Source organism: Cavia porcellus, unplaced genomic scaffold (assembly GCF_034190915.1).
Source record: "Cavia porcellus strain 051 isolate PalLab524CR breed Dunkin Hartley unplaced genomic scaffold, mCavPor4.1 scaffold_16, whole genome shotgun sequence".
Classification (NCBI taxonomy): domain Eukaryota; kingdom Metazoa; phylum Chordata; class Mammalia; order Rodentia; family Caviidae; genus Cavia; species Cavia porcellus.
Window position 1 is genome coordinate 15,158,935 of NW_026947499.1, and position 13,394 is coordinate 15,172,328.

The 13,394-nt window shown below is 42.6% G+C and overlaps 1 long non-coding RNA gene across 4 annotated transcripts in view; it reads left to right on the plus strand.

Annotated features, from left to right (window-relative positions):
* The first annotated feature begins 2,018 nt into the window (after positions 1–2,018).
* The window catches only part of LOC106025360 (uncharacterized), a 66,760-nt gene continuing 55,384 nt past the window's right edge, over positions 2,019–13,394 (plus strand). For all 4 annotated transcript variants that reach the window (XR_001198956.2, XR_010039669.1, XR_010039670.1 and 1 more), the window contains exons 1-2: positions 2,019–5,205; positions 10,524–10,613. This is a non-coding gene — a long non-coding RNA (uncharacterized LOC106025360). The remainder of the gene's footprint in view (positions 5,206–10,523; positions 10,614–13,394) is intronic.

The window sequence follows — 13,394 nt, forward strand, 5'->3', positions numbered from 1 at the left end:
TTCTTAGTCTCTATTGCATTGATTTCTGCTCTGATTTTTATAATTTCCTCTCTTCTTTTGGCTTTGGGCTTGACTTGCTCTTCTTTTTCTAGCTGTTTGAGGTGTAGCATCAAGTTATTTATTTGTATTCGTTCTGTTTTCCTGATGTGGGAACTCATTGCAATAAATTTTCCTCTCAGGACGGCTTTCATTGCATCCCACAGGTTCCGGTAAGTTGTATCTGTATTTTCATTTTCTTTTAGGTATTGTTTGATTTCTTCTTTAATTTCTTCTGTGACCCACTGATTACTCAAGAGTGTGTTATTCAGTTTCCATGTGTTTGTGGGATTTTTGCAGTATCTTTTATCATTAATTTCTAATTTCAGAGCGCTATGATCCGATAACATGCAAGGGATGATTTCAGCTCTTTTGCACTTGTTTAAATATGTTCTGTGAGCTAATATATGGTCTATTTTAGAAAATGATCCATGTACTGCTGAGAAGAATGTGTATTCTGATGTTGTTAGGTGGAACATTCTGTATATGTCTATCAAACCCATTTGTTCACAGGTGTGATTCAGTTCTGTTATTTCTTTGCTCATTTTCTGTCTGGTTGATCTGTCCCTTGGTGTCAGTGGCGTATTAAGGTCTCCTGTTACAATTGTGTTACTGATAATTTGAGTTTTCATTTATGTTAATAAATGTTTTATATAACTGGGTGCTCTGGAGTTTGGTGCATATATATTTAAGATAGTTATCTCTTCCTCTTGGAGTTTTCCCCTTACGAGTATGTAGTGACCTTCTTTGTCCTTTATGGTCATTGTTGGTTTAAAGTTCACGTTGTCTGCAAACAGAATGGCTACTCCTGCCTTTCTTTGGATTCCTGCTGCATGAAGAATTGTTTTCCATCCTTTGACTTTCAGTCTGTGAGTATCCTTCTGGGTTAGATGGGTTTCCTGTAAACAGCATATGGTTGGATTTTGTTTCTTGATCCATTCTGCTAGTCTGTTTCTTTTGATTGGTGCATTGATACCATTTACATTAATGGTTATTACTGTTAAATGCTGGTTAATTGTAGGAATGTTATCTCTCTGCTGTTGCATCTTTATCTTTCTGTTCTGTTTAATTATTTGCTTTGCTTAGTGGTTTTTTCCTTTGTGTATCTAAACTGTCTTTCAATATTTTTTGCAGGGTCGGTTTGGTGTTCATGAAGTTCTTCAGCTGTTCTTTGTCATGGAAGTATCATATTGCACCATCTATTTTGAATGATAGTTTTGCAGGATATATCAGTCTTGGTTGGAAATCATTTTGCTTTAGGATCTGGAATATTTCACTCCATGCTCTTCTTGACTTTATCGTTTGTGCTGAGAAGTCTGCTGTGATTCTGATAGGTTTTCCTTTATAAGTGATCTGTCTTTTCTCTCTGACAGCTTTTAATAATCTATTCTTATGTTGGATTTCTGGGATGGTGATTATTATATGTCTGGGTGTAGTTTTATTTTGGTTATGAGTGTTTGGAGTTCTATATGCTTCACTGATCCTGATGTCAGTTTCTGATCTCATGCTTGGGAAATTTTCAGCTATTACTTCTCTAAATATCCTCTTGACATCCTTTATGTTGTCTCCCTCTCTTTCATTAATCCCTATCATTCTTATGTTATTCTTCTTTGCATCGTCTTGCAGTTGTTGAATTGTTGTTTCCTGATTCCTTGTTATTTTCAAAAGATCTTTCCTTTCCTGTTCACTAGCTGCAATCCTGTCTTCAAGGTCTGAAATTCTATCTTCACTTTCATTAAGGCGGTTTTTACAACTTTCAGTGGAGTTTTTTATTTCCTGTATATCTCTGTGCATCTGCATTATGTATTCTGTTTGTTTCTTATATTGCTCGTCTAGGGATTCTATCTTTTTGTTTAGTTCCTCCAATTTTTTATCTGTGTTTTCCTTAGATATATTTAGAATCTCTTTCATTTCTTTTATCATTTCTTCTTTTATCTGGGATATTATTTCGAGTTTGAATTTCTTTAAAGCTTCCTGGAGTTGCTTGTCAACTTCAGTAGCTATTATGTCCGATATATGAGGTGGATGGGATATATTTTCTTCTATATACATCGCTCCTAGGGTTTCCTGAGATGGACTGGAGGTTTGAGGTTGTAATTTGGTCTTTCGTTTTGTCATTTTCTATATTTCTGTGTTTCAAGTGTTATTTGAAAGCTTCCTCCGGATCTGTTGAAAATCCCCTTCTATGTTTGGAGCTACTGAGACTCTGACACCGCGCTACCCCAAGCCATTGGGCCTACAGAACCAGTGGCCCTCCTCTGCCTGCTCAGAACTCCGCAGTTCCAGACAAGCTGGGCCTCAGGGACACTGTGCGCCCACCTGCCCCTTGGAAGATCCACAGTTCTTCAATCGCAGCAGGGTTAGGGTGCTCACCACAGGCCGCAGTGCCTCAGGAGCCTGTGATCCCTCCCTGCTTGCAGAGATATCCACAGTCCTCCAGACAAAGGAAGGGACTTCTGCAGGCACTCCAGATCCGCCCAGCTCCTCCTCTGCAGGCAGATGGCTAGGCGCGGCTGGGCTCCGGGGTTAGTGTAGGCCCGCCCATCCGTCAGGAGCTCAGCAGACTTCCAAGTGTAGCCGGGAGGGATGGGGAGGCGGCTGTAGTGGCCTCTAACCTACTGCTCCACTTCACTGCACCCAGAAGCCTGGGGCGTCCGGAACAGTCTGAGATTTGGGCAGACTGTGCTGGGCACTCACCACAGGCTGAGGTGCCTCAGGAACCTGCGATCCCTCCCTGCTTGCAGAAATATTCAGTCCTTCAGACAAAGGAAGGGGCTTCTGCAGGCACTCCGGATCCGCCCAGCTCCTCCTCCTAGAATTTCTTATCTTCAGAATTATTGGCTTTTTGGACAGGACAGTTCTTTGTGGTGGAGGCTGTGCTATGCATTGTAGAATATTTAGCAGAATCCCTGACCTCTACCTCATTAGATAGCATTTTCATCCCCACTCCTGACTGCAAGTTTTAATAAACAAAAAGATCTCCAGACAATGCTATATGTCTCTGTGGATCATTTCCTTGGTGATTGTTATTGGCTCAGGTGTAGTCCCAACACCCAAACTAGTCCAAGTAACCTGTCTCTCTCCTCTTGGACTTAAATAAGTCAGAGTTGGAATAGAGGCTGTGGATGGTGGTGGGGGAAACAAGATGTTGCTTGTTGAACAGCTGACTCAACCTGGCTTGAAACTTTCCTTCCTTACCTGTGGACTTCTGGCATAAAAGATGATACATTTCCTTATTGTTTTAGATGAAGTTTCTTGGGTCATTTTGGAAAGTAATTTATCAAAACATACAGAAGGGTTTCAGTATTTTAACCTCCATTAGGGCTGGATTTATGCATACTGACTGAGCAGCAGCCTAGAGACAAGCAGGTTGGTAGGGACTGTGAGAGGGAGAGGATTCTCTTTGTCAGAGGATGGTTGGGGAGGCTCTGATGGTGTCTCAGTACCTGTGTGTTTTCTTTTGGCTCCACAAAAGCCTTGGTGAGTCTACCCTCTGTCTATCCTCATGTAAATATGGTGGTGCATTTCTTGATGCAATTAGGGTCCTATGTAACTTGTTGAAGGGTATGTGCCTTTTAGAGTCTAAGTGGTTACAGAGAATGCTTTGAGTGGTGTCTCCCTAGAAAGATTTGATCCAAACACAGAGGCAGCATTTGTCTAGATACATGGGTATCAGATCTCCTTCAAAGATAACAAGAAGCCAAATACTATTTAATTCAAGCCACCATTTTCTTTAGGTGTGTGCTCTGGCTATTTTCAAGCTTCCTTTCCTTTATTCTTGATATCTCTCCCTCTCCAGATACTGGGATGGTAAAAATGTGTATAGAACAAAATCAGTACAGAGCTGTCCAAATCAAACTTTTAAGATAGTTTTCACAGTAAGACATTGAACAGTGTTGGAAACACTGCTGAAAGAAGCCTTGGCTTTGGAACCTGGCTTGGAGCTTCAGTTTACTCCTCTAGGGGAATGGGTAGGATAATATGCACCCAGCTGCATGCTTGTGAGCACTGACTGCGGTAATATATAAGAAAAATTGAATAAGAAAGAGGATTGGAGGAGAGCTGTTTGGAGATAACAAAGGTGGAATTGGTGGGAACTTTAGGTCTGGATCCTTCCCATTTTGTCTTTCAGTGGAGGCTGGTGATAGTCGAATTTCTTTTATGTCTTTGGGAGTTTTTGATCGTGGTTTAGGGTTTTTCTTAGTCTGGGCTGAGGTAAACACTGCAGTCAGTGTTGGCTGGATTTTGGTGAGGACACAGGACTGTAGGCAATGGTGGCAGAGCCATGTGGTCAGGCAGTTTCCCAGGTCTCACAGGAAACCATTGACAGTATATTAAGAACCTATAATAAGAAGAAAAGATCAATAGCTGGTCCCACAAGAACAAACCTCTCCAGATGGAAAGGGGTGGGGGTGAGCTATGACTTTACTGATCTGTGATTCCTGAATTTGAACCCCTCATTGCCATTTATTAGTTTTGTGACCCTTGAGCAAGTTAGCTAGCCTCTCTGGGCTTAATCAATAAATGATGATAACAAATAAGCCTTACACTGAGGATATCTACATCACAGGAAAACGACATGAAATATATGCCAGTCACAAACAAGCATGAAACTAGTGTTTCCTTTCCGTCTTGACCTTTAGAGGCTGCTCTTTTTACCTTCCCCAACCAAATTTCCGGTTAGTTCCCTAACTTGATGGCATTCCTTTGCCAAGATTCTGGCACAAAGAAAGTCTCTTAACTTTCCTTCACTTTATTTTTTTGATCTGGGAATCAGGCTCAAGATCTCATGGTTGCCAGGCAGGCACTGTGCTGCTGAGCTATGTCCCCAACCCTCCTTCACTTTAAGCGAGGAGGAAAAGCTCTGAATCCGGGTGTAGTGAAGTACTCCATGATGGAATATCACTCCAGCGAGGCAAGAGGCCGAGAGGCTGGAGGTTAAGTATGTGTTTGTTGGTGCCAGACTTGCAGGGTTCAAATCTCAGCTCAGCCTCCTGTTTTGACTGCATTTCCTGATTTGTCCAACAGGGATAACATCAGTACCAGCCTATGAGGGTTAATTGAGGTGACGCTTGAGAAACTCTTGGCAAGATGCCTGGCCCACTGGGTGAGCTGAGTAGTGTGGCTATGATCTTCCAATTAGCATGTGCTGAACATTTTCATTTCTGGGTGAGTTTATATCCTCTTTAATTTTCTTTTCTCTCTTTTTAAAACTTAAGCACTATCTATTCAACTTTATATAGAGCATCTATATTGTGCTCTACTTGGAATATAAAAATGAGCCTAGAGACTACTGCTGTCCTCAAGGGACTTATATTTCTGTGGGGGAACAAGTATTATAGGTGGAATAAATATAATGAAAGATAACAGAGAAACAAATTCCAAGGGGAACAAAACTCGTGCGTGCATGTGTGTGTGATCAGAGAATTTCTACTCAAGAATGTAGCTGTAAGCTCAGAGTGAAGTTGACAGTAGAGTAAATTCCATCCAGAAGATGGGAGGGATGGTGAGCGGGGGGAGGAGAGCATGCTAAATAGAGGGGAGAATTTGTGCAAAGACCCAGAGGCTGCAGAGAATATGGTACATCCATGACTGGTGTGAACCAAATGATCCAGTTATGAAAAATAATGACTTTTTCTGGAATCTCCCCATAGAAGACCTTTTGGTTTGCGTTTAAGTGCAACAGGTTTATGCAGGAAATGATCCCTAATAGCAGCAGAGGATAGGGCAGTGAGATGGGGAGAGGACAGGGCCAGTAAAAGGGAACTCTGGGGGGCCAATGTGAGCATTCAGCTCACTTGCCCATCCAAAGAGCGATGGAGCTGGTGCACTTATCCTCCATCTTTTTGGGGGGCGTGATGCTGGATTAGGGAAGCATCAATTCTCTGGCACTTGCATTCTGCGGTATACGTCTGGTTGCCACCACAGCTCTTCAAATGGAAGCATGTGCTGTCTTTCGGAGTTTGGTTCATTGTGGTAAAGGGAAGGCAATCGTGCTGGGTACCCCTGCATCTGCCACATACTTCAACCCTGTTTGATATGATTGGGCTGGGCTAGAATCACCTTGTGAAGACCTTTATGAGCTATTACAAAAGACTAGGGATTCTATCTGGGGGGGGGGGCATTGGTGGCTTTTAAGCAGAAAAGTGAGGCAAAATCAGACCTGCAACTTACAAAAGATTACTTTGGTCACTGAATGGAGAATAAACAGTTGTGGCCAAAGAGTGAATGCAGACCGAGCATTTTGGAAGCAGCAGTAGCTCTCCAGGCAAGACATGATGGTGACTTAGAGCTGGTGGGGTAGGGATGGAGGGAAGTGAATAATTTGGAGAGAGGCTTAGGAGACAGAGTGAGAGTCTGCATCTGGGGATGGTGGCAGCCCTTTTTCATAAAATCTTCCTTGTGCTAAATTAGATGCAGGTGTCTCTGAGATTTGGCAAGTGGGGCTGTCATTTTCCTGTGCCCCCCACTTCTGTCCCTTACCTGATAAAGCTCTGTTATCTGCTGCAGTCTCACTACCCACTCTTCATGGTACCTTCCAGGCTGCTGGGACCAGCATAAAATAAATCGCCCCTGCTTCCCTCCTTGCCAGCTTTTCTCTGCCTTGCCCACCCTGCTGTGCTTAGTGAGGACTGGCTCCAAGTGCCAGCTTCTGAACCAGCATTATTGTCAAGGAATGTGGAAGCAGCTGGGCTCAGGAGCAAGGGGCGGGGGTGAGATTCCATTTGCCATCTGTGGCTCAAGCAAGAGCTGTGCTGACGAGAGCCAGGATCATCTCTGTGTGATGCAGAGAAGTGAATTTCAGTTGAGCTTGCAATGGGAAGTCAGCTGTAGGCTTACGTTTGCATCCCACTGGGCCAGGGTCTTTGACAGTACATTGAGATGCCAAGTTTTGAGATGAGGGGGTGAAGGGCGTAAAGGTCTGCCTCATCCCCAAATCCAACTCCTCCGCTGAGCCCTGTTGGACACCAAATGTCATTCCTGGAGTCTGCAGCTGGGGTGCTAGCCCTGGCTAAAAAAGTCTCACTAAAAAAAAAAAAAATCACAATATTAGTCATTTTCAAACATGAACACTATAGCTGGAGTTCAGATTTCAGAACTATTAGCATTTGAAGGAATTAATCACAAATACTTATTATTTCTGGAAAATCTTTCCTTTCTTTGAGTGAAACACCCACCATGTTCCAGTACTCTAATTCCAGGGACACTAAAAAAAGTATTGCTTCTCAGATTCTGCCTTTGGCCTTGGATGACCGGTACAGAAATAGACTCAAGACTCATGCTGGACCTACTAGAATCCTTCCTTGAGAATCTGGGCTTAGAAGTGAGAAAGGAAAGTTATGAAGTTTATGGTATCTGGAGTCATAATCTATGGAAGATGGTGGATGGTATTTTCTGTCCCATGATAATGGAAGAGAGGCAAAGGGGGCAGGGAGGGGAAGAGGGAAAGAAAGAGGGAAGGAGAGAGAGGGATAAGGAAGTAGGGTAGGAGGAGCGAGGGGAAATGGAGAGAGAGGGAGAGAGAGAAGAGAGAGACAGAGAAAGGGACAGAGAAAAGAGGAGGAAGAAGAGGGAGATTACTAAGATCCAATTATTTTTTTTAACTCCACAAAACACGATATTCTTTAATTAATTTTCCCTTTTGCTTATTCCTGGTTGAAATGAGTGTCTTTTATTTGGATAAAGGAGAGAAAAAACTCTATTCATAGATTACTGAACTTTTGGAACCCTTTGAAGAGTTAAAGGGAAAGTTTGTCTCATTCCCTGATCCTGGAACTATTTTTAGTGTTTATAGATTCTCTCTACAGCAGGTGCCCCTGGGAAGTGTTGGCTGGGTGGTTAGTGATAATTATTACAGGGAGGCCCGGGGGAGACTCATAGAATTCTCAGTGGAAAAATCTCAGCCATTCAGAGGGAGGAGTCAGGACCCATAACAGGACCCAAACCAAATTCTCGTTTCTTTTTATGCTGACAACTTTTATTGTTATTATTATTATTATTGTTAGCCACATATTTCATAGAATAAGACACACAGTAAACGAGTTGTAAAGGAAAATAAAACCCAGGCTTGTTTATGTTGCCTAACTTGCATTTTGTAGCAGGAGTCTGCTGACACCAGGAGGCAGCTGCCTCTGTTGGGCCAGCCCTTTGCAGACACACCCTGCACACCAGGACAGCCCATGGGGCAGCAGCTGTCCCTGCAGGAGGTGCATTTGCAGTCCCTGCGTTGTCGGGATCTGAGGCAGGTTCCATGGGTGATGCAGCATGCTGACAGCTGCACCCAGGTTTTCTAGGACTAGGGAAGGCCCTGTCCAATCAGAGCTCTCAATCCACAGCCACCTCGTGTTCTCCATGTTAGCACAGGGTTCCTCTCCTGACTCGGTCGCTCATGCCCATTCTTTGCTTCTCTCCTTGACTCACAACACAATCCAAACCATGGGCAAACTGCTTCTGCTTTAGCTTCAGAGGAGACCTCAGCCCTGCCACCAGCCGCTGTACTCACTGCTCCCACCCTAGTTCAGCAGCCAGTGCCTCTGTGGACTTCTGCGGTAGCCACTGGCCTTTTCTCTTTGCTGTCCCTCTCACCTCTCTGCAGTCTCTTCTCCACTGTCTGTAAAAGCGGCTTGACCTCTCTGAATTCCTTGTCCCAAACAGTGGAATAAGCAGAATGCCAGCACCTCAGCCAAAGCTCCCAGCATGCAGAGTTCCCTTTTTCTTGAAGACCATGGTGATACCAGCCCGAATATATCAACCAAGCAAACAAACTCATAAAGCCAATTAGTTATATTGATGAGTAATGTTTATGGGTTCCTACAGATCGATTCGTAAATATTATAAATTGAAACAATTTCTAAATAATGCCCTGTGACTAATGACCCTGGTTGTAGTGGGTTTTACCACTTTGTTGAGTACCTAATTGTCCTTAGCTTCACTGAATGTTTTTGTGACCTCCAATAACACAACGGTGACTCAGAGCACAACAGCTTCAAGGTCAAAAAGCTAGAACTACTAGCTTCAGAACTGAGTGACAGGAATTCTGGTCTTTCTCTTTTGGAGCTAACTAATGGCCTAGTTGAGTTTTGTTTTTGTTTTTTATTTGTTTGGTAGTTATGATCTATTTTATACTGTCTTAGGAAATACCACATATCTAGCTTCTACCTGTGATTTTTAGAAGCTGGTTCATTCATTCATTTAACAAATATTTATGGAGCATACTGTGTGATCAACACTTTTGGGTACTGGAAAGGTAGTGATATATGGTCAAGATACACTAGGTTGTGCTATAATAACACATTAACTTTGAAATCCCAGAAGCGTGACCAAATTTTTGCTTTTTTATTCCTCATTCGTGCTACATATCCAAAGTTGATCAACAGAGGGTACTCCTCTGCATGGTCGCTTAGAGGCCCAGGCTGCCCCAACATTGTCTAACACTGCCATAGGGAATTGGTAACTAGGGAGTTACCATGCCAACTTTTTGATGCTTCAGCCAGAAGTGATACATTTGAGCCCATGAGACAGAATTAGTGACATGGCCCCAATTAACTGCTGTGCTTGGAGAGCTTGCATTGTAGTATGTATTATAGAAGTCAAGGATCAAACAAATTATCACATAAATAATTATTTAGTAATTAGGATGTTGACTGGAAAGAAAACCTAGGATCCTATGAGATTCAAAACAGGAGACCTAGAGCCTTCTAGGTAGTCTGGGATGGCTTCCCTTGGGAAGGGTTATTTCAGGAGAGACATGGCAATTGCACAGAAATTGGCCAGGTAAAAAAAGTGAATGAGGCACCTCCTATCACAAAGATGGCTCACATCAGGCTTTACTTTCAAGGAAGTTACAATGCAGCCTGAGAGATAAGAAATACTCAATAATTCCAATTAGTGATGCAGCCTCTGCGGCCAAGCATGTGCTGTGCTGAGAACTTTCTGTACTTCATCTCATTTAATCTGACCTCCCAACAGGTTTAGGAACACCTGCCCAGCAAGTTCGTGGGCAGGACCTGAACTCGTGTGTGCACCTGCATTTGATTCCCTTGGCTAACACGTGCTGCTCCTTTTAGAGTGATTGCCCAGTGTCTGATCAGCCTTACTTAGGGACTCTGTGGCCACTGTGTGTAGGAGAATGATGCTTGCTTTGGGGTTGACCTTTTGTTTCATTGGTGAAACTGGACCCCAGTTTATTATTAAAATGCGTGCATTAACTGATTAGAGCTTTTTTGAAAATGTTTTAATGTAATGGAATTTTTTTTAAAGAAATGGAATTCAATATGGAAATATAAAGATGGTTAGTCGCACTGGGAGAATTCCCAAGTGTCACCATCCCTTTGATAATTCCTAGGGGCTGCCTGGTAAATTCTCAGTAAACTACTGAGCCAGCTAAAATGACTTCAAGGCCTCAAGTATGCCGGGTGTTACCTGTATCATTACTGGCTATGGTTATTGGATGTTAAAAATGGGCTCCTTTCTTATCCTTGTGGCAGGTTGAATGATGCCTCGTTCACAAGAGGACCATATTTTCACCCTTACAACTTGTGAATATATCACCTTACGTGGAAAAAGGGACTTGGAAGGTAAGGTAAAGTTAAGGATCTTGGACCCTGAGGATTGTACTGGATTATGAGAGGGGCAGGTGAATCTGAGAAAGAGGTTAGGACAGAAACAGAGAAGGTGTGTGGGTGGAGGAGGGTGACAGGGAAAGCCAGAGAGACTATACTCTGCTGGCTGTGGAGATGGAGAGATGGAGAAAGTGGTCACTAGAGAAGGAATGTGGGGAATCTCTAGAAGTTAGGGCCAGAAAACAGATTCTCCCCAGCACTCCCAAAAGGAATATAGCTCTACTGATATTTTGATTTTAACTCTGTAAGAATCATTTTAGATGCATGACCTCCAGAAATATAGAACTATAAGATTATAAACTGGAGGGTTTATTTTTTCAGCAGTGGGGATTGAATCCAGGGCCTCTCACATGCTAGGCAAGTGCTCTGTCACTGAGTTACACCCAAGGCCCAAATTAGAGGGTTTTTTTTTTTTTTTTTTTTTTTTAACAACGGAGTTTGTGATAATTGTTAAACAGCAAGAGGAAACTCAGATAGTCCTCCAGGACAAGAAGCTACATGACACTGTTGAATCTACAAGCTGCTTATATCCCCACCTAATGACTAGACCATCAGTGGTAGCCCCTCCTCACTGAGGGACACCATGTCTTAGTTTCTATGTGTTACTCTATTTCCTTTATCTCATTTGACACTGCAGACAGCCCTGTGGGTAGAGACTGTCAAGTTCACTTAGTAAAAATTAGGGAACTAGTCTCTGAAGGTTATATCACCAGCCCAAGGTCACACAGGTACGAAGTGTGTGGAGGAAAGAAAGCCCAAGTGTGCATGATTCTAAAACCATCCGTTAGCGCCTTTGCCTTTAGGAGAGACCAAGGCAGAGAGGGCTGGGAAGACATCCTGACCTTAAGTTCACAAGTGACTCCTTTTGCAAAGTGACTCTGCAAACTCACCTTTGGTGTGGTGGGATGTCCGTGTCTTTACTGGTGTATTGGTACGTGTAGGAGAGCAGAGTTTTGCATCATGTTTAATTTTATCTGGGCAGCATGTTCTTTGGAAGTATAATTTTCTGCTCTGAAAATGAAGAGGAATAAACTTCCCCATTGCTCCTCAAATTTCTTCTGGGACAATTAAATTGCCTGTTCGATGTGCACAATTCTCCATTTGAAAGGAGACTGAGGGAATGGAGCGATTGCTCCTAGCTGGAGCCCAAAACCGGGCTTATTAGGAAATGCAGCAAACAGTTCTGGCTCATGCGAGTGTGGGGTCCTGCTGTGTGAATATTCATGGGGTTTAGCAAATCAGCAGTTGAGCAAACAGATATAATTGAAACACATTGAAACCAAAAGTCACTATGCCCTTTTCTAATGTGCTTTGCTAATTTGTTTTGGTAAGTAGGACTTAGTATCATTTTTAATATTCATTAATTATAAAATCATAGATGGTCATTTTAGAAATGTTGGAAAATACAGGAAATAACCAAAAAGGGCAGTTACTAAAAATTCTACCAGTGAGACCAAATTAATAGTGTTTTAGAGTGTCTCTTTTTTGTGACTTGTTTCATGATGACATCACTCAATTTTGTCTGATTTTTTTTCACTTAATCTTATATCATGGATATTTCCCAGTATCATTAAAATAACTTTATATAAGAAGCAGATGGTGTAGCAGTGAAAAGGTTTGTCTCCAGCATGTGGAGATGAAATTGGAATCCTAGCCCCGCCATTGCCAGCTGTGTAACCCCAGGTGATAGCTAACCCAGTGGTCTTGATCCATGCTTTCCTGTAAGATCAAAATCTATCCCACACTACAAGTCTGGTCACAGGGACATTTGGTAATGTCTGAAGACATTTTTTGGTTGTCACAATTAGGGTGAGTGGAGCAGAGAAGACTGCCACTGGGCCAGAAATGTCGCCAAATATCCTACTGCTAACAGGTCATCCTCTACGTCCCTCCAATCAGAAATCCACAGTTAACTTGGCTTGATTTCTCTGAGCCTCAGTTTCCACCATTGTTAAATGAGAATGATTATAACCATCATAATTTTTCAAGGGAGTGTTAAATAATAGTCCCTTTAATATTCTTGACAGAATATATGTGGCAGATCTTCCTGTTTCCAAGCGTGCACATGTTTTCTCTTCTCTGTAATCTTTTCCCCTACCCTCTGGTATTGGGGATCGACCCCAGGGGTTTCACACTGAGCTGCATCTGTAGCCCTTTACAATGTTTTTTAACTTTGAAAAAAGGGTTTCGTTAAGGAGCTAAATTGTCCAGACTGAGTTCTAATTTGTAATCTTCCTGCCTCGGCCTCTCAGATTACTAGGATTACATGCCCAGGCCCATGGTTTTCTTGAGTGGCATTGTCTGTTCTATTGATGATTCAACATAGCTTTCAGCCTTGCTCTGTGTATCCTGATGCTTCATGTAGAATAAGAAAGAGAGAGAGAGAGAGAGAGAGGAGAGAGAGAGAGAGAGAGAGAGAGAGAGAGAGAGAGAGAGAGAGAAGAGAGGAGATCAGAGAGAAAGAGAGAGAGAGAGAGAGAGATTTGATTTTTTTTGAGTCATGTGTCCAGCCGTAATCTAGTCAGCTGATGGAAGGTAGCATGAGCTAATCAGCTTTAACCTGTTCTCCCGATCAGAGGCTTGTCCTCAGACCAGGGATGTGGTCATTCACTACTTTGAGCTTTAAGAGAACTAGAGAACATCAGTGAAGCCTATGGAGGACTGGGAAGAGGCATATCGGAGATCTAGGACCCACTAAAGAAAGTCTTAAAAGCATTCTTTAGCAGAATTGTCAAA